Genomic DNA, 24038 nt, shown 5'->3' with positions numbered 1-24038 from the left:
GGGGCGTTTCTGAGTCCCTGCACTGCCTCTTGTCAGGAGACCCAGGATATCTGGGGACCCTGACTGGTGATGCCAGTAGGGACCTGTGGATTCCTCCGATGGTAAGGTTCCCCTCCAACCTTGGATCTGATGCTTTTACCCACAAATGCTCGTGGACTGAATCAATTATTTAATTAGGGTTTTAGAAAATTTAAAAGGAACATTTTCAAGGAAGAGTGAGATTCTACAGTATGACATTTGTTCAGCATTGACTTCTTGCAAGTCACTGTCACCAATGTCTCTTCATTGTACTCTTCCTGTGGCCTGGAGGTGGCAGAGAGCAGGGTGGTGGCCTGGGGTGACCAGCTGCCTGGGTTTATATCCAGGCTCTGCCACTTACTAGTGGGGTGGCATCTGGCTTGGTCTCTCTGCCTCAGTTTTCTCATTTGTCAGTTGGGGATAAAATAGTAAGTACCTGTCTTCTAGGGCCGCTGTGAGGAGCCAATGTCCCCCTTCTTGTAAAATTCTTAGGACAGAGCCGGATCCAGAGAAGCGAACAGACTGAGAGGCCACCATGAAGTAACTCCCTGGGATCACACAGCTAATGACAGCAGAGCTGGAACAAGGGCGGATCTTGTTCCACTGCACGACCCGACGCCAGTGGAATGCTCTTCCACATTTGGAACACAGTTGCTAAAATAAGAACACCTGCGGCCATGATGACTTAGAGCAATACCCAAAAAACCTGATACCAGACCTTGTCCAAGCCTTCCCTGCCCCCTGACCTCACCTCCCGGAAGTGCTTCTTCTACAGGACGTCACCCTTTTTGCAATTGCTCAATCCCAGAAAGTTGATTTCACCTCACGTTTTGTTGTTTTTGTTTTGGAGACAAGTCTTGCTATGTAGCCTAGGTTTGTTTTTTCCTCGAGACCCTCTTCTCAGCCTCCCAAGGGCTGGGATTACAGGTGTGCACCACCATGCTGGCTCACCCCATAGTTTTTGGCCTTGCTGTTCCTTCAGCCACCAATCCTCTTCCAACTGGTTCCTTCCTGCACTTCATTCAGGTGTTTTCTGAAGTGTCACCTCCTCAGAGAGGCCACTCTTGGTCATGTAATCAACCCATTCCCTCCCCCCACCACAATCTCTTTTCCAAGCCTATCTGTTTTATCTGTCTTTTCAGTTCTCATCACTCTCTTGCAGTGTCTTGCACATTATTTGTCCCTTTCTGAGGACAGGGGACACTGTTGCTCCCTCAGCAGCTACTGTAGTAACTGTAATTGGCAATGACTCTCCAGCCAGTAAAGCAAATACGGACAATGACCCTAGAACCTCAAATAGACGTTTTGTATTTTGAGACAAGGTCTCACTCTGTAGCCCAGGTTGGCCTTGAACTCCTGATCCTCCTGTTTCAGCCTCCCAAGGGCTAGGGTTACAGTCGTGGCCACCATGCCCTGCTCATACAGACTTTTATACGAGGATTATGTATGCACTATTTATCAGTAACATATTTTTATTTCTTTTTACAAAAGAAAATAAATATATGCTTATGGTAAAAAGTTGAACAGAACATACAAAGGAACAGGATAACGGCCCCTGGGGCCCACTGGCCTGTGTAATCACCATCCATGGTCCGAGGGACACGGTGGTAGAGACTGTTAGGCGACCCCTCCCCCTCCTACATCAGAAGCCCCCAATTCTCAACAGAGCACAGTCAGTCACCCAGAGTAAAGATGGCGTTTCCCAGGTTCTCTTGCGGGCAGGGGTTGCTCATGATAGGCCATGGGTTGGACTCAAGATGATGCTCCCAACATGAAGTCCTTAAAGGGATGGGGCGGACCCTCTCCCGCCCCCCATTTCTATTGGGTAAAATGCAATGTGACGGACAGCTGCCTCGGGCAATGGGAGAAGGGCATCACCTGAGGCACCCAGAAAGGAAGGGATCAGGCTGAGGATGAGGGTCACAGAGCAAGGCTGCTGTCCTCCCAGACTCAGGTGGGAGGGATCGTGCACAGCAACTTTCCATCACAGGGGATTTCAGACCTACGCAGAGCCAGGACCCCACACCCTCAGCAGCTCCGGGCCAATCTCGCCCCATTTCTGCCCTTCTCCTTGCCTCTCATGGTATTCTGCAGCGAATCCAACAGTACTATTTCACTTGTAAATGTTTCCGTATGAATCGCTAAAGAAAAAAGCCGAAACCATTATCATGCCTACAAAATTCCTTATCACCACCAAAAAAACATTATCGCTTATTTTTAGCAAAAATGTCATCGAATATATATGTACACACCACACACACACACACACACACACACACACACACACACACACACACACACACACAATGAGGCAGGGTCTCACTATGTAGCCTGGCCTTGAACTTTCAATCCTCCTGCCTTAGCTGCCTGAGGGCTGGGATTACAGACGTGTGCTATCACAGTGGCTTTTTTTTTCTTTGTGTGTGTGTGTGTGTGTGTGTACAAAAATATATAAAAATATCCTGTGGGGCTGGCAAAGTGGTTCGAGTGGTAGAGAACCCACCCAGCAAATGTGAGGCCCTGAATTCAAACCCCCATGCCACACAATAATTAAAAAAAAACAAACCAAAACAAAACCCACTGCGGACAGTTTTCAACACCAGTCCACATGGGACCTAGTTCTTTTTAGTAACATCACTGAAATGCTAAACCAAGGTTTGTTTAGCCTTTCCTCAATCGATAGACATTCAGGTTATTTCCTATGGAGAAATAGCTAATAAGTAGGTAGACGTACATATGTATGCCCACAGATTTGGCTCTGTGTGACAAAGAACTTAAATAACATGCAGCCATTTTAATTCATGATGCAACGAGCATTTACCCATCACGGTGCTTCTGTGCGGCTTGGGGCTGGGCGTGTTGAGGTACAGGGGCAGCTGTGGGTCACAGCTGTACAGCTGATTGTCACCATCCCTTGTCCCTCTCCTCCCTAGATACTGGGGGCTTCCCTTTCCCCTCTTAACAATCAAAAATCTCTTTAGCTATCACCAAATGTCCCTCGGGGTGAAAACTAGCACTGCCCATCTACGCACTCAACTCCACTTCTACCGCAGAGGTCAGCGGGGAGATGGAAATGGAGGGGTTTTGGAAATGGTGACCAGTGGAGAGAAGTAGCTCTCGCCCACTCTGCATTTGAGCACATCTTGCACGATGCTCCCGTCATGCCTGCCAGGAGAACCTGGAGCGGAATCGCCACAAGAACTGCAGTGCACAGCCGCGGGTTCACCATGTTGGCCAGGGACCCTGTGAGTTGATCTGGTTTTCTTTTAGTTTGGCTTTGTTTTGTTTTAACATCATGCCTTAAAGGACCGAATGGAAGTACCTGGGATACATTCCTAAGAGTGGCCCTGGGGGTGGGAATAACGTTGTCACTCTGACGGCCAGCACACTTTATTTATTTTACTTATTTATTTTAGCATTTAAAAACAATTTCTTTTATTCATATGTGCATACAATGCTTGGGTCATTTCTCCCCCCTTCCCCCATCCCCGCAATACCCGGTGGAAACTCTTTTGCCCTTATCTCTAATTTTGTTGTGGAGAGAGTATAAGCAATAATAGGAAGGAACAAGGGTTTTTGCTGGTAGAGATAAGGACAGCTATGCAGGGAGTTGACTCGCATTGGGCCAGCACACTTTGAACCTTAGGGCTATGCCGTCAGAGCACGTGGGCCTCTGCATCCCTCCCCGACCCAGTGTAATCATTAGTGTATTAGAGTGGGGCTTGGGGAGGCCCTTCCAAATTCCAAATGAAGGCAAAACCACACAGCCTTGAGTACGGCCCCTTGGCAGAGCCCCAAAAGAGTGCATCATGGGGCTGAAACAGGCCAAGGGAATTATGAATGTAGATTTGAGCTCCCGAGTTAGCTTAGCCACTTTAGCTTCAAAACACTGAAAGCTGGCTGAAGAATTCCTAGGGTCTGGAATTTCTGGGGTAGTTAAAAAAATAAAAAGTCACGGTTAAAACAAAACAAACAAATGAACAAAGCAACCAACAAACACAGTAAAACACAGAACGAGAGGATTAAAACAAAACCACTTAGCCTTCAATGAGCACTAGAGAGCGCCCACTAGTATTAGCAATGCCTGGAGGTACTTCTGGTTGTCACAGTCTGGAAAGGGTACAGCTGGCAAGTATTCTACAACACACAGGACAGCCCACAGCAAGGAATCGTTGGATCCCAAATGTCAAAAGTGCCCAGGTTGAGAAACCATGTTTTGGAAGAATTATGTGTCTTTTTTTTTTGGGGGGTGGTGGGAGCGGACGGGATAATAAACCTTTCAAACTAATGTCTTCTAAAAATGGAGAGATGACATAGCATTAAAAAGCTAGCCAAGCTTAGTGACAGTATTTTCTAAAATCCAGGGTGGATGCTATCTAATACTTTTCTCAGGTGGCTGCCATTTTGAAAATTCCTCCATTTCTGTTTCCCTGCTGGACTCTGTGGCCACAGGCTTGGGTGTGAATCCTGGCTCATCTGTATGATGGACATAAGAGACTGTGATGAGGGCTCTGCAGAATGCCCAGCAGAGAGTAAGTGCTCAGTAAACCATTGCTATTCTTGGGCTCAGTCCCCAGGACACACATGACAGTAAAGTGTACAGACATGGCTTATCACAGGCATAAGATGTCAAGTGATGGTGGCCCAGGTAGGTCAGAATCCTGGGTGTCTCTTGGCCACCATCTGTGGTCTCAAGAGTACATGAACCACAGCTCGGAGAAACGCCCTGACAAGAAGGAGGGAAATGGCAAGAGCCTCCTCCACATGCCCTTCTCCACCAGCGTCCTCCAGCAGACATCTGTCTCGTTGGTCAGTCCTGGATCATATGATCAGGCCTAACCAGTCATGGATGCAGGGCCTAGTCTACTCACCCTTCATCCCTTTGGGCCAAGTTCATGGCCAACTATGCAAGATCGGGATTCTGTGGGCCTGGAAGGAGGGACAATGGCTACTGGCTGGCTGAGCCCCATCGGGGACTGACCTGAAAGGACCCACCATGCCTGGCTTAGCCAGCTGCCCAGATGTGTGAGGTGACTGCAGCAGCAGCTGGCTCTCCGAGTGCCAGCTGTTGTGATCAGCAGAGCCTTGCTGGGCACCAGCGGCTGTGCTGGTGGTTTCATGTGACCCAGCTCCAACACATCCCTCACTGGTGTATCCTCTTGTGACGTGAGCATTCTACCTGTTGTTCCTTCAAAACAGCGAGCTCCTTGCTACCTTGGGGTTTATGCATCACTGTCCCTTCTATCCTTGATGCTTATTCCATTCCCCCATCTTTAGGCTTCTGCATAAATGGCACAGTGTCATTGCTTCCAAGAAGCCTTCCCTGATGCCACTGGTACCATCACCACTCTCCCTTCTGAATCTTTGCAGCACCCTGACCTTGCCTCCTATCCATCCTCACCACTGCAGCTAACAGATGAGTATTTAGCTGTGCTATGCTTGCCTGTCCCTTTAGACTCTGTATGGTAGCCACAGGTCACACTAGGCTGGAAATGTGGCTTGTCCAGACTGAGTTCTGTTCAAATACACACCAGATCTCAAAAACTTAGTAAAAGTAATGTGTTAGCGATCTCAAAAACATTTAGCATAAATTGAATTGATAATATTTTGATATATGGTATTAAATAAAATGTTGCTTTTTATATTTTGGGATTTTTGTTTTCCTGGCTGTACTGGGATTTGAACTCAAGGCCTTGCACATGCTATGCAAGTTCTCTACTACTCAAGCTCGTTTTATGTTTACTGCAACATTTGAAAATTTTTTTTTTTTTGGTGGCACTGGGGTTTGAACTCAGGGCCTGCTAGGCGTGTATTCTACCACTTGAGCCACTCCACCAGCCCTTTGAAATTCTTTATGTGGCTTGCATTTGAGATGCAGCTTTACTGGACCACTGCGGGAGACCATGAAGTTGCAGATTGTGACAAGATCGTTCCTGCTGTACCCCTGGGCTTAGGGTAATAACTGGCTCAGAATATGCTGTGAATAAACATTTGTTGAGTGGGTGAACGAATGAATGAGCAAATAAAATTTAAAAGGCTGTAAGAGGAGCTGGGTGCTGGTGGCTCACGCCTGTAATCCTAGCTACTCAAGAGGCAGAGATCAGGAGGATCAAGGTTTGAAGCCAGCACTGGCAAACAGTTCGTGAGACCCTATCTTGAAAACACCCATCACAAGAAAGGGCTGGTGGAGTGGCTCAAGGTGTAGGCCCTGAGTTCAAACCCCAGTACCACAAAAAAAAAACAAAAAAAAAAAGACTGAAACAGGGCATGGCTGTAATTCCAGCTGTGCAGAGGGTAAGGGGTGATGGGAGGATGGTGATTGAAAGCCAGCTCCTGCAAAAGTAGGACCCGACCTGAAATCTAAACTAAGGCGGAAAGGGCTGGGAGTGTGGCTCCGGTGGTAGAGACCTTCCTAGCAAGTGCAAAGCCCTGGGTTCAAACCTCAGTACTGGAAAAAAAAAAAAGACTGTCAAAGGCTGCCTTGCTCATATCCTGGCAGTCAAGTACACTTCCTTCCTCGGTTGCATTTTAAATTTCTCCAAAGAGTTACCAAGCGCTACAAGGAAAAATTATCATTCTTGCACTCGCCTCATCCCAGCAAATATGGCTGCCAGCTCTAGAGAGCAGATCTACAAACAGAGTCAGTTTCCCCCCTCCCAGGTGACTCCACACCCCAGGAAAGAGGACAGAACATCTGCAACCACCAGGCAGCCAGAACTCCCCGCGAAAGTCAACAGACGGTGGCTTGGGAAGTTCCTCAACCTTGACTGGACAAACACATTCTAGAAATGGCCACTCATCCCGACAGGGCCTGGCCTGGCGGATGGGAGCCAAAGCAGGCAAGGTTGTGCCAAGCCTGGTGAAGTCAGAAGGCCGAACAAGCCTGGGCCCGAACCAACCAGGTGGGGTCACCTGTCTCCATCCCACGCCAAGGAAAACAGTTCTTACCATGGGAAGAGGCACACAGGTCAGATCAGGAGCTATGAGGCATGGAAGCCAGGCCCTGGCATGGCCGCCTGGGACCGTGGCTTCCCAGCACTCTTGGAGGTTGAGTGTGGACTGTGCTCTGCGGCCCACGAATGATGGCTCCCAGGGCTGGGACCACTGTGAGAGGTCAGAGGCGAGGAGACAAGACCACAGATTTGAGGGGCCAGAGATGAGCCAGACTGTGTCGTGGCCTCTTTGAAAGTGAATTCCAGTGACTCAGGAAATAATGTCTGTGTGTCCATCCCAGCCCCAAGTCTGACCTCGTGTGGTCCGATCAGCAGCTCACACTAACAAAGGGGCTGTCACTGCAGCAGGCTTGGTCCTCAGGACCTGACCACAGGATCAGACCTGATGCCACCCTCCAGCCACCCAGGGAGAAAGTGGTGGAGGCAGGTGTGAATCCTGCTGTTCTGCCACTCTGGTCATGTGTCTGTGGGGGGACACAGCTCTAGCAGGGTGGGGACCCATAGCAGCACAGATGGTCTGGTTTCTCCCCTGCTCAGTTCCAGGTACCCGTGGCCAGGTGTGCACAGCTTTAAGCAATTGTCTCCTGAATGCGCTGCTCATGGAGCCATTGTCCCACGTCATTATCCCCTGAATTCCATCGCCACCACCAAGGATGCTGCAGGGACACAGACTCTGGAGCCGTGCTGCCTGGCGGCAGGGCCAGCTGTGCACCGTGATGGCACCTGTAACTCTGGCAATGGTAACTTAGTCCTTCCTGGCCTCAGTTTTCTTATCTGTGAAATGGTGCTGTTGTGAGGATATTAAGCGAGTACATGCTTGAAAAGCTTTTGCAAACTGTCTGCAAAGTGTTAAAATAAGAGCCCTGTGTCTGCCACACTTGGGATGATGGGGCTGCAGAAAGGGGGACAATTCAGGGGTCAGGACTCCCCCAGAAGGAATGGGAAGCCAAGCTGAAAACAGCCTTTTGGTCTTCCAGCCTCTGCTTCCTTCAGGAACAAGCATCCCTGCCACAGTGACCCGCGCGAGGCTCTGTTCCTCCCGGGTAACCAACTCCAGCATCCTTGGATGGTGCCTCCCAGCCTCCCCTGCCGGCCTCCCCCAGCTCTGTTCCCCAGGCTCCTGGAGGGAGGTTTTTCAACATAAATCTGCCCTTGCCATGCCCCCACTAAAACGTCTTTAATGGTTCCCCACTGCCCGTGGGCTAAATTCCAGATGTTCACAGGGACTAAACACAGGCTTTCAATTTCTTTGACGGAGACGCACAGTAAGAAACTTGCTTTACGGTGTAGCACAGTGTGCCCCTTTATCAAACTTGAAATGGAAGTTTCAAAAACCCACGCTGACCTCATGCACGCTACAGGCTGGTATTTTCTATTCTCTCCGGCTCCCCACGCTGGCTGTGGCCCAGCACCCTGACTGCCCAGCTCACCGTGAGCTAAGATGTGCAGTTGCAGTTTGTACATTGGCTGAAGAACTCTGAGACCGGGACCCACAGCTCTTCAGCCTCCTCTCTCCCTACCACGGGCAGCCTTGCATGGTACTTGTCTTCTAGCCACTGGGCCTTTGCAAAACAAATTCTCCAGTTGCCTGTCCATTGGCATGGACAAAAAACACCTCCCCAGGAAGGAGCTCACCTGCCCATCCATTGAACACTGCCTCCATCACACCGACACTCCTTCAGGCTCTCTCTGCATATTCCATACCTGGGGACCTCAAGAGAAAAAAAAAAAAATACCCGTGCTTGGGTCCCTGCATGTGACCAACAGAATCAGACAAGCCTGGCTGTGAACTTGAATAGAAGCCCAGGGCCCAGCACATCACCCCGTTGACTTTCTCCAGAGCAGCGGATCTTAAGCGGAGGGACAAGCTTATTTGCTTCTTTCCTTGTCCTTCTGCCACTATTATCTCAGCTCCCGAGGTCAACACAGCACAGTACCTCGCACACTGCAGGGCTCAGTCTGCTTCTATTCAATGACTGACTGAAGCGTGCATAAGCCTGAGCTGACATACACCCAGGAAGGAGGAGAGAGAATGCAGAGCTGGAGTGAGTCCCCCAGAAGCAGATGGGGTGACAAGGCAAGGGGTTTGTTTGGGAGATGATCTTGGGAAGCACCTGTAGGGGCTGGGTCTGTGGAGTGGACAGTTTGTCCGCTCTGTACTAGAACGGTCTCCTGGAGCCAGCCATGTGACCCTGGGCAGCTCACACGAGCGCTCAGAGCCTCGCTTCCCCACCCACCTTGGGTGTTGTAGAGATCGCTCACTCGCTCACAGGGCCATTGGGAGAACAGCACAAATGACCGTGTATGACGCACTCCGGACAGTACCTGGTCTCCAGGAAGCAGTGGTAAAGCTTAGCTCTGTGCTCACTGCTATCTGGATCAGAACGCCCTGAGATCAAATCCCAGTGACTCCTCTTACTAGGCATGTCCCTCTAGTCAAAACTCAGACCTGTGTCAACTTTTTCTAAGACAGGGTTTGGCCACGCAAGTCCAGGCTGGTCTTGAACTTGTGATCATCCTGCCTTGGCCTCTCAAGTGCTGGGGTTGCAGACTGCATCACCACGCCTAGTTTAGAGCAACCCCTCCCTCCCTGTGTGTGTGTGTGTGTGTGTGTGTGTGTGTGTGTGTGTATGTGTGTGACACTGGAGATCAAAGCCAGGGACTTGCACATGCTAGGCAAGTGCTTTGCACTGAGCTCCACCCCAAGCCTTACAGGCTCTTTTTAAAGTCATTTTCTTGTAACCCTTCCCATGCAACCCTTTCTTGAGATCTCAGATGGAAAAGGACCCCAGGGCTGGGAGTTTCTGACATTCCATGTGCAGCTCTCTGCAGGGCAAAATGTTCGTGGTAGGTCCTAGGAGCACTGTTGCACCTTAGAACAGGAAGAGGTGTGTGCCTATGGTGACAGAGGAAGTATTTATCAGTGCACAACAGGCCCTGCTGTTATTTAATTCTAGAGGTACAGACACTGAGGCGTTCACCCAGGCCCAGCTTTCTTTGTCCTGGACACAGATGTGGACTCTGTTTCCCAGTCCCTCTTGCAGTCAGGTGTGGCCAATGACTGAGTTCTGGTCCATGGGCCGGGAGCAGAAATGATTGCACAGGGCTGGGCATGGTGGTGCACACCTGGAATTCCAGCTACTTGGGAAGTGGAGGCAGAAGAATTGCCATCCTAAGCTAGCCAGGGCAAAGTTAGCATGAGACCCTATCTAAAAAACAAACTACAAAAGCAAAAGGACTGAGGCATGGCTCACGTGATAGAATGCTTGCATAGCAAGAGCAAGGCCCTGAGTTCAAACTCCTGTACCACACGCACACAAAAACAATGAGCAGTGTGTGGAACTGGACCATTGACGCCTCAGACCACTACTTAGTTGTTCTGTCTCTTTCCTCATCCACTTTCTGACAGAATTTGCTTCCTTTTTCCTTTTCTGACAGAATTTGCTTCCTTCCAGAGGGAGGACCAGCCTGGGTCCCGGGGTGACCACATGGAGGACACAGGTTTACCAGGAACTTTGTTACTGGTCTTCACAAGAGAAATTATCTGTGATTGTGCTGAGCCCTGGGTCTCCGGCTTCTATTTGTTACAGCAGCTAGCACTGCCTTCACCCATACAGTCTCTAGGTTGGAAGGAATTTTATGCAGCCATTGAAATAAAAAATAAGGCTTTTACATTTGCTGCCAGGCAATTCCATTAACATCACTGAGGGTAAAGAAACAAGATGTAAGCACAGGAAATAGCTTTAAAAAACAATCAAGTGATTCTTCCTGCTTTCTGCCCCCTCCTAAAAAAAGCCAAACCAAACCAAACCAAACACAAAACCTGAGGGGCACTGCTTAGAAACACAGAGTATGGAGAAATGTGACAAAAAGGTCAGGGGTGAGTAAATCGTGGCTGAAAGGCCAAGTCTGGCCCACTGTCTGGTTTTGTAAATAAAGTTTTATTGGAACACAGCCATATCCCTTTGTTTACATATTGTCCATGGCTGCTTTCATGTTAGGTGGACAAAGCTGAGTAGGTGACATACAGTATGGCCACAGATCCATAAATATCAGCATCTGGCTATTTACGGAGAGCTTGCCAACCCTGTGCTAGGTGAGCCATGCAGGAAAAAACGTGTACTCTCCACCTGCCACGTGAATTACTATCAGTGAGACAGCAATTAGACTGGAAAAGGTGTCCACAGCATAAAATGGAAAATAGCAAATTGCCAGTGTCAAGTTTGGTTCTGTTTTTGTAAAAAGAAATTGGAGCATCTGCAGGTGACTTATGTCACCTTACAACACATCCGTAGGCCATGTGGACAATGGTTAGCAGTGGTGGTGTGGGAAGAGGTTCCATTTTGCACTTTATAAACTTCTGTGTCATTGTGACATTTTAGGATGAACATGTTAATTACTTTTGTAATTAAAAATAAAATAAGTGGCTGGCCTGTGGGTGTGTCTTAGTGATACCTGATTTGCCTAGCAAACATGAGGCCTTGGGTTTGATTCCTAGTGCCACAAACAATAAGAAATAAAATAAAATATAAAATAAGATAAAATAAAATAAAGGAGAAATGGTTTCCAAAAATCCAAACTCCAAAGAGTGCAGAGCTTGCTGGGGAGTTGGGCTTGTTGAGGGAGGGTCCTTCTTTTTTTTTTTTTTTTTTTTTTGTAGTACTGGGGTTTTGAACTCAGGGCCTCGTGCTTCCTAGGCAGGTGCTCTACCACTTGAGCCATGTCCCCAGCCCCAGGGCAGGTCTTATACCTCTTCAGAGGCTTCAATTGCAGGCATAAAATCCAACTCTGAATAGTAGGTGTTCATTAAGTGATGACTGGTTAAAAAGTCACGAAGGACATGAGTAGCTCAGAAAAGTGGAAGAGGGAACAGTGGACCCCCACCCCCACCCGCTAGCAAGCCCAGGGGCCAGCCCAGGCTGAGTCCATGCCCACGTGCCATGCCGACTGTGACCATGACCGGGGTACTGGTAGGGCTTCTCCCCGCCCACAATCAAGACTACACACAAGCAAACCTGGAGGCGGCCCTCGGCCAACACTGCGTCTGGCACAGCAGCTCAGCCTGCCCTTGGCCCTCACAGGCCTTGCAGCGAGGACCAGCCATGAGTTAGTGGAACCATTTTCCTGGATTGGAGCTGGATTAACGTTAAGTGGTAAGTGACTGGGGTATCCTGGCTTTTGGGGCACACACAGGGCTGCTCAGTGGCTCGCCCCTCATGCTGCAGCTGGGTTTCGTTTGCTTGCTCCCGTCCTGGAGGCTGCTGTTTTCACACAGGGCACTGTGGCATTTCTGAAGAGGCAAAGCATAACTATCATATTAACGTGTTCCCTCAAAGGGAGCTAGCTGCCAGCAGCCTGTTGGCTACGCAAATCTTTTGTCCCCAAATCACAAATCAAAATGAGTGGGGATTTGGGGTGACAGATGTTCCTTCATTTAAGTTCCTGAAGTCACAGGTATTTTCCTTAATAGCTATCCTTCCTTCCTCCCTGCCTCCTTCTTTCCTTCCACAAATGTGTACGGACCTTACATGACGTGCTAAGCATTGCTCTGGATTGGGGGATGGAATAGTGAACAAAACAAGATCTCGGCCCTCGGGGACTTGACCCTCTAGTGGAGGAGAGGAGACAGACAACGAACGGGGAAGACATGTAATTACTGACGACAGGGTAACCAGGGGAGGCCTCTTGGAAGAGGTGATGTTTGAGCAGGTACTCAAAGAGGTTGAGAAAGCAATGTCAAGCAGAGCGGCATGTGCAAAGGTCCTGTGGTGGAGATAAGCTGGACACAGCTGAAGAACAGAAAGAGAAGAGCAGATGGAATGCCGTGAGTGAGAGCAACAGGGATAGGAGGAACACATTTAAGGAGTAGCCCAGGGTCAGCTCACATGGGGTCTTGGAGACATAGTGAGGGGACACAGGCTTTATGGCCAGGATTTGGAAGTTGGACTACATGGATGTGGTACTTGCTGAAGTGCTGGGGAGGGCCATGACAGTATCTTTTCTGCTTGTGAGGATTCTGACGAGGGCAGGGAGGTTGAGGAGCTGGTTTTGGTGGTTTCCTGATACCAAAGTGTCAAGCTTCTAAGCCAAACTTGAGCGTTCATTCATTCAGTAAATACTCCCTGAGCACCTGCTGTGTGCTTGAGAGGAGGTGGGGCTGGAGCTGCCCTCACCATCTAGCTCCAAGTGCAGACTGGGGATCATATCAAAAGAGTGAAGTCAACAGTCAGAAAGCAACTAGAATCCTGACTGTATCGTCTGAGCCCTGATCCAGCTATACCTGAACTCAATACTAACCCTGGACTCTCAGTTCCTGAGCCCATTAATTCCCTTCACTTGCTAAACCAGTTTAAATTGGGTTTTCTGTTACTTGTAGCTGAAAGTCTTGACCGGAGAGTTGATCAGGATAGATAAGCCATAGTCCATGGGTCACATCCCACTTCTTGTCTGCCCCTTATAAATAAAGTTTTATTGGAACATTATCCATTTGTTTACATGTTGCTGAATTCATGCTGCGAATAGTTGTGACAGAGACTGTAGGACCAAAAGCCAAACACAGTTACCATCTGACACTTTACAAAAGCGCTGGCTACCTGCTGGATGAGAATAACAGGATATTTCATCAAGGCTGTTCACTGAAAATTCTGGGTTCCCTTCCTGGGCCCACAGCAGGACTGCACTTTATCGTCCTGCTCCAAATCATAGTCATGTGGCTTGTACTGGCCAAGGAATTGTCCTAGAAAATGGTGAGTGTCCTCTGAACGGACGCCAGGAGAGCGTCAGGCTGCCAGTGTGTGTGACGTTCTGTAGCATCAGGTCCCGGACAGTGTAGGAAGGACCTGGATAAATGAATGTTGCTTCAGGTCACTGGGATTTGGGCTTGGCTGTGACCTCAGCATCTTCAAACTGATCCTGACTGATGTTAATGGAAAATATGAGAGCTTATCACTATAATAAGGGTAGGTGTTGTTTCTGGAAACCTTCAATTATCTAGGAGTTTTGGATGGGGGCAGGGGACGCCTGTGTGCACACAGTTTTTCTGTGTCATTACAGGGTAGAAGACATGTTTCTCACTGAGGATCATGGTCAAAAGTTGTTTCAAAACACTGATCTAGAATTTGGGAAAAATTGAGAGTTCAGTGAGAAACACTGAAAATACATGAAAGACTAAAGAGTGGGGGAGGGGCTCTTAGATGTCCTAGAGGGGTCAGTTTTAACTGCTTCAGGTACACGGGGAAAAGAAGGTCATTCTCCAGCTGGCCATTCTCTGAGCTCCAGGGCAGGGTCAGTTCACATTCTTTGCAAAGGGGACCCAATAAATATTTTAGGTTTGGGGGATTAAGGAGTCTCTGTCTCTTCCTTGGACAGCAAAAAGCCACCACAGACAATTCAGAAGTGAGTAGGCATGGCTGTGTGCCAATAAAACTTTATTTACATAACAGGCAACAGGCCAGATTTGACCTGTGGTGCTCAGCTGGCCAACCCTTGCCCCTGGGGATCCCACAAAAAAGTAGAGACAGGTTGGAAGGGCAGTAAGAGGAGCTCACATTTTAGATCCATGGAAGGATTAAAGATGGGGTCCCTTAGAACAAAGCCAGTCAGCTACATGGGGGAGGGGAGTGCAAACCATGGCCTCTGGGCACAATTCTGGCTTCCGTCTGTTTCCATACATAAAGTTTTATTCATTTCTGTATTATCAATGGCTGCTTTGACATAGACACGCAATGACAGCGGAGTTAAGCAGTTGCCATGGAGACCATGTGCCCCCCACCCCCCCAGCCTGGAATCTTCGCTCTCTGGCCCCCTACAGGACAACCCCGGCCTGCCTGGCCTTCCTCAGGCCCAGGCTTACATTCAGAGAATGATGCTTAGGGGCTTAGGGGAGACGCCAGGACCTATCCAAAAAAGCCCTTAAGACAAAGGGAGCCCCACGAAGAATGAATATCTTTAATAAATAGGGCAGAAGCCAAAAAAACAGTGAAAGGAACCCACGGCCCCGCCCCCGGAGAGATTCTGACCGCAGTGACGATGGAGAAGTGAGTTCACAGCTAAGACGTGCTCCGTAAATGTTAAAATAACAAGAACAATAAATAGTAATAAAACACAAAGCCGTCTCCATGGGTGGGACCTCCCAGGGAGGTGGCAGAGGGGCAGGGAGGCCAGGCCTGGCAGCGGCTCTGCGGGCCCCACAGGATCCAGCAGGGCCAGAGGAGGAAGGTCAAATACAAGCAGGCACTGGGGGAGGACGGGCTTGGCCACCCAGATGCTACTTCCCACTGGGCTGGGGGACCCAGACTCACTTACTCCCACCCAAGGTGCTCAGGCCTTCTGAATGTCAAGAGCGTCCTTGTCCCAGGCACATCGTATCCCAAGTGTTGAGCTGCAAGCCCAAGGGGCATCAGGGGCCTCACCAGGCCCACTGTTAACAGCTGATCCAGTCCTCATCTGGACTGGACTGTCACTGAACCTCCACTGTCTGTACAACAGAGCGCAGGAAGGCCTCAAAACCACTGGAGCACAGCATCACGGGACCGAGGTCACCGCACAGGCCGAGAGCTGCCTTGGCAATGATGTGCTCCCTGCCTGCAATGGGCCCAGTGGTCACAGAGATCAAACTCCAAGTCATCAGATGCCCAAAGGTGTCCAGAATTGAGTCATGAAAAGTCCCTATGGAGCCAGCTGCCAGGGTCTCTGCAGAGCACTGAAAAGGTGCTCTGGCACCTGCACCCATACACCCTGTGCCCTGCAGCCTCTGAGGGCTTAGCACACAGCACACGGTGCATCCCTGGCACACAGCAGGTGGTTGGGAAAATAGGCCCCTTTCACGGGACAGGAACAGTGAGGTGAGGGCCAGAGGCTGCTCAACTCCCCAAGGTGTCCTGGGCTTGGTTAAAAATGGAGAGCCTGAGCTTTCGGTAAAACCCATCAGTCCATCCCAAGCACTCAGCCAACCCAGCTCAGTGTGGCAAACTCAGAAAGAGCTCTTAAGAGATGCCAGGCTCTGTGCTGAGCGCTTTATCTAGATCTTGCTTCTCCCCCCAATGCCATTGGTATGTGCTGTAATCACCCCACTCACGGAGAGGCCAAGATCACCGGCTATGGAGGGACCTCTGTCCCGAGTGCTCTTTTCCCATCTACCTGGGCTCCTTTTGGCATGCGTGGCATAGTTAAGACTTGAGTGAGAAGCCTAGCAAACAGTTCTGGACCACTCAGCACTGGCCAGGTCTTACTGGGAGAAGCTGCATAGGAAAGAGCTTCCAGAACCTTCTGGAAGTGCTAAGGAGGTGTGCTGTCTTCCCCCAGCTCACAGGCGAAGGTGTTGAGGTTCAGCAAGCGCCCCGGGGATGCAGTGATGCAGGGGTGACTGGCACACCTGAGCATTCACTGGGCAGGGTCAGGTGCACCTGGTCTGTGTCCTCCTGCTGGTGGGTTCTCACCCCAGCTCCTCACATACCCCTTTGCTCTGTCCACTGCCGAGAGAGGATGGTGCAGAGATGCCTACCCCTGGAAGGAACCTTTGGACGACTTGTCATCAACCCAACCCTGGAGCAAGTGTCCCACTACCCGTGGGGATCTGCGCACAGGAGTATCGAGCTAGCACTTGGCCCCATGGGCGATGTCCCCCTTTCACAGGAGGAACCCAGCACACACCTGCCTCCCTCTGTCACAGACATTCCTGGGCTCCCTAGAGCCAGCCTGAGGGACAGAGCCAGGGGAGGGTGCTGGTCCAGCCAGGAACCCGCTTAGGACCCAGTGCTGGAAGCTCCTGCTACCCCAGGAGCAGTCGGCATCTATCCTGCTTGATTTCAGCTGGAGCCAACTCTGTGCACTGGACAGCAAAGACCTCTCCTTGTTGAGAAAGAAAGGGAGAGAGGGAGGGAGGGATAGAAGGGGGGGAGGGAGGGAGGAAGAGCGGGATGGGCAGAGACAGAAAGACACAGAGGTGGAAACGGGGAGGATCTCTTACCAAGCAGTATTTTGATGAATTAGGCAGAAATGAGACCACAGAATGTGGCTGAAGTTTCCCTTAAAATTCTTCCAGCTTTGGAAAAGGAAGAGGAGGGGACTCAGGTGGCCAAAAGGGATCCTGCGTACTTTGCTGCCACCCTCTCTGTCTCACCATGTGTCATGCCCGAGATCCTTCAGCGAGAACCAGCTTTGAGCTGGAAGAAGTATGAGTTGAGCACAGGCAAGCAGTAGCCCTGGTGAAGCTTCCTGTCTAAACTTTGGATGTGGTCTCCCTGTCTCCTTGCTGTCAGTCATTCAACAGTTGCTCCGGACTCCAGAAAGGCCACACCTTGGGCCCATGGGCACTTTGGTGTATTTTTCTCATGAAATCTCACCACAGGTCTGTGAGGTCTATGCAATCTCTGCACACTAGGAAAAGCTGAGAGGTGGGGAGGGCAAGTACATTCAGTCACTCAACAAATGCAATCATTTACAGAACTGAAGCCACCTTCTATGTCGGGATTTGTATGGACACTGCTGACAGCTGGGGTGGGTTCTTCTTCTAGGTGGAGACGACAATGCAGGATGTTTAGTCACAGCCCTGGCCTCTACCCTCAAGGTATGACAACCAAATATGTCTGCAGGGGCTGTCAAAGGTCCCCCAGAGAGCAACGGGGGCCTGGCCGGGGAGCACAGCTCTGCGTGGATTCGCTCAGGGACCCTTCCTCAGATGTGGATTTGCCATGTCCTCATTTACAGAGGAGGAAGCCTGGCTCACGGAGGGTCAGCAGCTGGCCATGCCCAAAGTATCTGTCTAGAGACAGAGCCAGGCACAGCCCCAGGAAGTCTCACTGCACAGCCCGGGTGGGTGGCTCCTCTCTGGCTTGACCCCATGCTAGTTGAATCTCAGAGGCTGCAGAGCAGGTTGCTGGTGACCCCTGAGATGTACCCTTTGGGGTTGGGGTTGTGAAAAATGTCCCTAAATTCAGCGGGCACCTTTCCCCATTCCCAGTCTCTTCTCTAAAAGTCTCTTTCTGGCAGAACCTGGTGCCTCTCCTGGGGAGCATTTGTGAGAGGAAGACTGTTAGAAGTAAGAACTTTCTGATTAACCAGCATTTCTGCCACTTTGAGAGCCAAAGCCTGCCACATACTCATCGCCCGTGAAGCCCCAAGGCGTTTCACCTCTGAGGTAGGGACCATGAGTTTTTCCATGACACAAATGGGGAACGTGAAGCTCAGAGAGGGAAAGTCACTTGCTCAAGGTCACACAGCTAGAAGGTGACAGAGCCCAGATTCGTAACTACTTGCTAAGCTACCTGTTTTTAGTAGTGTCTGCTGAGGTCTAGGCACTTCACAGGTAGCAAACACTTTCATTTCTCCTGATTGTCCTGATAGGTAGATGTCATCACCCTGAGTTTATAGATGTAGACACCGAGCTCTAGAAACTTAAGAAGCCTGTTGCCCTGTGTAGGGGGTTCCACCATCAGAGGCCTTGACTCCTGCTTGGCCTTGGGGTTGACCAGAGTTACCTCATTCACCCTTCTAGTGCCTCTGTGGTGCCTGTACCCATTTTACAGAAATGCACATGACAGGTCAGGGGACCATGTGCAGAGGCAAGATTTGAACCTGGGTCCTTGGGACCCCACAAGCTTTGCAGTCAGACACCTTGACAGCCAGCTGGGGTCTTTGAAAGACAGAATGCCTTTCCCATCTCCTGCCATTGTTTCTCCATTTGTGCCAAAGGGGAAAAATCCAAATGACAGTTCCAGGTGGTGAAACAGATGGCGAGGCAGGAGGCTAAGAACCGGCAGGCGAGCCTTATACCCTAGGGTCACTAGCCCCGCTCTGTAGGTCACCAGTGGCCGGCAGGCACCATTCTACTGTGACAGCTGTTGGGGTCTCGCTCATGAAAGGCCTGGGGGTACAAAGGTTTGGTCAGTCGGAGACAGCTGGCCACAACCCCCACTGCTACCAACTGCCTAGCGCTGTTCCCACCTCCCTCAGTAGCCCTGTATCTACCCTTCCCAGAGTCCCTTGCTGGCCACCCTAACAGAGCAAAGCATTTCATTCCTGAAAGCAAGAAGCCAGAGACCCAGGCCAGAGTCCGGATAGCCTAGTAACTCTTCCTTCTGTCCTCCTTTCCTCTCTTCCTCTTTCCTTTCTTTTCCTTGCCTTTCCTTTCAACAGTGTCTTGCTATGCACCCAAGCCTGGCCTTGAACTCGAAATCCTCTTCCTCAGCCTCCTGCGAGCTGGGATTACAGGTGTGGCCACTGCACCTGGCCTGTCTTTTCTTATCCTCATGTGTGTGTCATGGGTGTGTGGCCTCAGTAACCACGGCTGCGGTTCTTACTTAGTTCTTAGCAGTAATAGTGGTATTAGTTGAGTGGTCCAGGAACCTGGGCTCTGAGACCTGGTTCCTCACTTGGGCCGATGACTTGTGACCTTGGGCAAATGACTTAGCCTCACTGTGCTTCTGCATTCTTACCTGTAAAAGTGCTCATGGGGCACCAACCTTGGGGGCTGTGAGGACCATAACTCAGGCTGACCTGGACAGAGCACTTGCAACAAAAGCCGGCACATCCTAAGTGCTCAGTGCACAGTATCTTCTGCTAGTGTTGCCTTGAGCTCCTGCCAGTTGGTGGGGAAAACCCTTCTCCTGTTATTTCTTATGGTTTTAAATTTGGGTGAATGCTTGAATAGTCAGAGGCAGTCTCCTTCCTCATCCATGAGCATTTCCGAGATGGACCTATCAGACTCTAGATCTTTGTGCAATACTGGGCACACAGAAGGTCCTTCAACTAATAACAGTTATAAATGACTAAGTTTTATTGAGTACTTATTATCTGCCAGTACTGTCCCTATGCCTAACACACATTCTCTGATTTTATTCTCCTTCATGTCTTAATAAGATATCCATTGTATAGAAGAGGAAACTGAGGCCTAAAGGGGTTAAGTGACTTATTCAATGGCACAGTAGTGATAAGTGGGACAACTGGAATGTGATGAGCTTCCAAGAGCCAGGCCAAGCCCTCTCAGAAGGAAAGGGGCGAGTGTTCTCGTGGCACCATCGCTCAGACTCTTCTGCACAGAGGGCAGAAACGGCTCTGCTGTCCACGACTATGGCCCAGCTCTTCCAGCAAGCTTCTCCTGCAGACAACTTCGTTTCTGTGGTGAAGATTTACAGTAAATCATTCTGTCTCCCTGGAAGATGTGTGTATTAGTCAAGGCCCTTTCCCATGCAAAGAACAGGAAATTTAGTTCAAATTGGTTCAAATTAAAGGGAGATCTTATTGACTCATATAACTGGAAATCTCCAGAATAGTGAGCTTCAGGCATGGCTTGACAGAGGGAGTTTAAAAAAATAAACTCCACATGCCTCCTTCCCTTTCCTCTCTCTCTTTCCCTCCCTCCCTCCCTCCTCCCTGTTTCTGTTTCTCTCTCTCTCTCTCTCTCTTCCTCCCTCCCTCTGGTTTGCTTTCCTCCATGTCGGCTTAATTCCCTGGCAGCCTCCTCCAGGAGTTGCTGGCACAGACAACTCCCTCACTACCACCTCTTCAACCTGAACCCCAGCTTTTCCCTAACAGGACCAGCGAAAATCCATGATTTGTTCTGATTGGCTCATTCGGGGTCATGTGCTCATCCCTGAACCAATCACTTTCACCAGGACAATGCTGTGTGCTCATTGGCTGGGTCTGAGTCATAGGGTCCTGTGGGGATGAGGGGTTGATCTCAGCTCTCCTGGGCTGGGTGGACTGAGCGTGGAGGAAGTGCTTCCCAAAAGACCAAGTGCTTTTATGTCAGGGGGTGGGATGGATCCAGACTGGTACTCAGGCCTGCAGCCTGGCACAGAGACCTGGCCGATGGTAAGCCCGTGAGACATATGTGCAGAATGAATGAACCAGTGAACCAATTTCTAACCCATGGGCTCGAGGGCTTTGCTAGGTTTTGAAAGCTCCTCTACTAGCTGCTGTGGCCAGAAAAGTCTCTTTGGTATTCGAGAATTCCAAATTGCCTTGCTGGAAGGAAGCATGTCCTGAAAGGTTGGATGAAAAAAAGAAAAAACCAAGGCATGATGATGTGTGCACTGGGCTCTCCAGCCAGAAACCAAAGAGACGCAGACAATCACAGGTTTCTGCTCTTCCGTGGAGAGGTAGAAAATTGCCACCGGTCCTCAAATAAAAGTCACATAAGATAGTGACTCCGCGTCTCCAGGTGTGTTCACTGCTCTCACCGTATTATAGCAATGGCTTATTCAATCTGTACAGCAACCTTGCGTACTGTACTGTTTTCTTTCCATTAAACGGAAAAGGTACAGAGAAGTGAAATAACTTGCCAAGGTCAAGGTCACATGGGTTAGGAAGTGGTGACTCAGGCAGTCTCTGATCTAATCCTTGTAAATTAAAAATGTATGATGAAGCTAGTGTGGTGGGGCACACCTGGAATCCCAGCACTCAGGAGTTGAGGCAGGAAGATCAAGTTTGAGGCCAGCCTGGGCTACATGGAGAGACCCTGTCTCAAAAACGCAAAGTCCAATGCTTATAAACGTTATCCTTACTCTCCAGGAAGTACCTTGCCTAGACTCAGGTACAAGTTCGGGTCCTTCTGACCGAGCGTTAGATTTTATCACTCCACTGGGATTTATTTCTTGGCAGTCACGCTGCTGCAGAGCAGGGTCTCCCATTCCTCACAGGGAAAGACTGTCACAAATTAAGAGCCCCCCCAGGTCACTTCAGACTTGGTCCCCTACTCACCCTGCCAACTCCCTTTCCTGCCTTATTGCCCCAGGACGGGAACTGAGCAGGTGGCACACACAGCTTTGCTCCTGTAAGTGGAGCCACAGTCTTCCAGGCTGGAGCGAGAAAAATCTCTTGAGTCACAAAACCAAAAGGCCAGCTAGCAGTGGCTTCTGGGCTCTAGACAGCAGTCAGGGGAAGTGGGGGACACTGTTCCAGCCATCGTGGGAGCGGGTATAAGGGAGAAGCCAGCCTCTGTCTCCTGTCCTGCTTGGAAAGGTGTGCAGGCAGCTGTCCCAGCTGACATCCACTCACTGGGCAGGAGACAGAGAAAGACACCCACTTTGATGGCAGGAAATGGTGCCCTTTTTGTCTCCCAAAACAAATGTCATCATTGTTCCGACTAGCTCCTATTACTAAGCCCTTACCTGTCATAATTTCAATTGTCACTCTTCCCCTCCTTGTTCGTAATACACTACTGTTACTAAACAATAGTATTCATAACGTAAGCTGTCGTGTGTTATGTTAATGTCACATCACCGTCCCTTCCAACAACACTGCATAAACAAGCGACAATACTTGACACTTGTTGAGAGTGTGCTATGTCTAGGACTCTCCCAAGTGTGGTGGATGGTGATGCACTCACACCACCTTGGTGGCTTCTCACCTTGGACCCATTTTTTTTTTCAGATGAGGAATCTGATGCACTGAGAGGTGACATCAGCTGCTTAAGGTCACATGGCCACCAAGAGGATCACCTCTCCATTAAGTCACATGTGCCCATGGTCCCCATTTTCCAGGAGAGGAAGATGAATGTTGGGAGGCGATGTGCCCGAAGACACTCATGATAATGACGGTAATTAATACAACTATTAATGCCATCATTTTTATCACTTCTTAGATGTTAAGCAAGCCTGCACTACTGTCCACTTCATCCTCATGGCAAGCCTGAGAGACAGGTGCTGGTATGGGGTGGGAGAAGCCCTTTCTCTGATGCCCTGGCCCGCCCTCAGCATGGTGGGCACCTACAGCAGTGGGACCACCACAAACAGAAAGAGAAAGCCTGCAAAAGAGGGAGGTGACACAGAGGAAAACAAGAGATGTGTGTGCGTGGGGACAAGGCATGTGGGAGAGACCACTTTGACATTGTTTGGGCACCTAGACACAGCCATGCCTGAAGGGTGGACTTTTAGTTCTGTGAGCCAATAAAGTCCCATTCTTTTCTTCAGCTGCTTCGACATTTCTATCGCCACACACATACACAAATGTTCTTATTAATACTGGTATACCTCCTCACAGAGTTGCCCACCCCTCCTCTGAGCAGCGCATGGCTTTGCTAGTGATCACTTTGACACAGCGAGAGGTCTTGACAGCACTCACTAGGTCTGTGTTACCTCCAAATCCCAGCCTGTAGCACAGGGCGCATTGCACGTTGTTGGGTAAATTCATCCACTCTCCAACAGCTCTTCACCGACTACCTACTATGGCCAGCCCTGCTGTGGGTGTTTACAGAACGTCTTCTGCCTCTTCCATTGATTTGTTGTGCCCTGGTGACCTCGGCACCTCCACACCAGCCAAGCTCAACCATAGTCTTCTCTGAGTCTTGATGGAACCCTAGGACCTTCCCTGGATCATAACAAGATGCAGTCCGTGCGGAACTGCAGCAAGATGCTGCTTGCTGTCCCCTCCCCCCACCCAGGTTCCAGGGAGACAGGACCTCCTGCCTTGGGCACATGCAGACTATAAAGCCACTTAGCCACAGGCCAGAGGTAGTTTGTCAACGACAGAGGGGCCTACCACTCATGTCATCTGCCACATGGCCCTTCACATTTGATGTCATTCTGAGGGGTAAGGCTATAGGAACTGGTCTTGCCTATGTCTGTGTCTAAGTCTGGGATAGCTTCTTCAGGCCACATCTGGGGACATGTGGCCAGCTGGCCCGGTAGCTGCTACTAGTCATTGCCTAGGGACTGTGTGGCCACTCGTGCTCCCACTAGCCTCTTTGTACCCCATGTTTTTCTCCCAATCTCCTATCTTGGAGCCCCTTCTGCACTGCATGCCCTGAGCTGACCTTGCCAAGTCCTTGTCACAGCTCTACATGATGTGGAGCTCCTAGCACCCCTTCTCAGGTTTCAGCCTCAAGGGATCCTATGAAGATCCCTTTTTGGGATCTAGCACCCATTTTGCAGGGGCAGAAACTGAGTTTTCCTTGCCTTCTCAGCAGGGCTGGAGCTTACACCATTCAGAGCCCACATACACCCTTTAGTGCCATGTAACCCCTGCTGGGGACGTTGGAGGTGGTGGCATCGGGCTTGAAGAATGGCGGTATTCAGTCACATGGAGTTTGGAAGGTGATGGTGGGGATAAAAGAAGGCACACCGTGAG

General features: G+C 50.0%; 1 protein-coding gene and 1 long non-coding RNA gene across 2 annotated transcripts in view; one reads left to right on the top strand and one right to left on the bottom strand.

The window, feature by feature from the left end:
- Nucleotides 1-24038, bottom strand: part of Eya2 (EYA transcriptional coactivator and phosphatase 2) — a 181151-nt gene that overhangs the window by 127370 nt on the left and 29743 nt on the right. The gene's annotated exons all lie outside the window — the stretch shown is intronic.
- Nucleotides 12013-22863, top strand: LOC141423142 (uncharacterized). Its single transcript, XR_012447792.1, has 4 exons — nt 12013-12124; nt 17486-17538; nt 17961-18108; nt 22344-22863. It is a non-coding gene; the product is annotated as an uncharacterized lncRNA (long non-coding RNA).

Source organism: Castor canadensis, chromosome 5, assembly GCF_047511655.1.
Source record: "Castor canadensis chromosome 5, mCasCan1.hap1v2, whole genome shotgun sequence".
NCBI lineage: Eukaryota > Metazoa > Chordata > Mammalia > Rodentia > Castoridae > Castor > Castor canadensis.
The sequence above is the reverse complement of the archived record's forward strand: the minus strand, read 5'-3'. Positions and strand labels throughout refer to the sequence as shown.